This window comes from Trypanosoma equiperdum (assembly GCF_001457755.1).
Source record: "Trypanosoma equiperdum strain OVI genome assembly, contig: ctg_1863, whole genome shotgun sequence".
In the NCBI taxonomy this organism is placed as follows: Eukaryota; Euglenozoa; class Kinetoplastea; order Trypanosomatida; family Trypanosomatidae; genus Trypanosoma; species Trypanosoma equiperdum.
Window position 1 is genome coordinate 15,579 of NW_027123908.1, and position 851 is coordinate 16,429.

The window sequence follows — 851 nt, forward strand, 5'->3', positions numbered from 1 at the left end:
ACCTCGACAAATTTCAACACAGCGGAGCAAGGCACCCACCAAAACCACAGTCACCACCGAGGTGAGCTCCCGAACGAAATAGGTTCGGCCTCATCCCGCACAGAAGGTGAACGGCTCGGCAAGTCTCCCTTGGAACACAAACGCCACTCCGCGGCGTACCGGACCGCGGCTGTGATGACGGGATCATGAAAGAACCACTGCCTGTCCAAGTCCAGTGGCTTTGTTCACCTGCAGAGCCACCTTGAAGGGCCGCTCTCACACTCCTGCTAGGTCTTACCCGGCAATCGGGACAAGACCGTTCGAAGCCTGACAAGAGGGGCATAAGAGTCCACTCACTCGCCCCTCTGTCGCCGCGGGTAAGAGACGGTTTGAGGAAAAATTATTCGCTGAAGCCTCCGCCAATACCGTGGAAGGAAGTACTGCAGCTGCCGTACAGGCAGGCTTAGATGGACTGTGGCGAGAGGCCAGTCACCCCTCCCCCGTTTTGCCACACCTTTCGTGTGAATGGAGGGAACGACTAATCCCTCGGAACTCCATGGCACCGGTTTTCCTCCGCCATGCGGCGGCTCTCATTACACACGGCGGATGCGAGAGGGATGCATACCACCCACCGGGAACTTACTGCACCCATTTTTTTCCCTGTGTGCTGTCGGTCCGCAGCTTGAGACACATAACCAGGGGGGAGTGCAGTGCAGGGGTGAAATGGGACTCTTTTTTGGCACTGCCGCACGGAGTGCGAGCCCAGCAAAATGACCCGGGTCGCTTTTAGACCTTCTCTTCCTGTATGTGCGCAGCCCCGAGTCTCCTCTGCAGTGACGCCGTAGAAAATTTTACTTGTGAGGGGGGGGGGG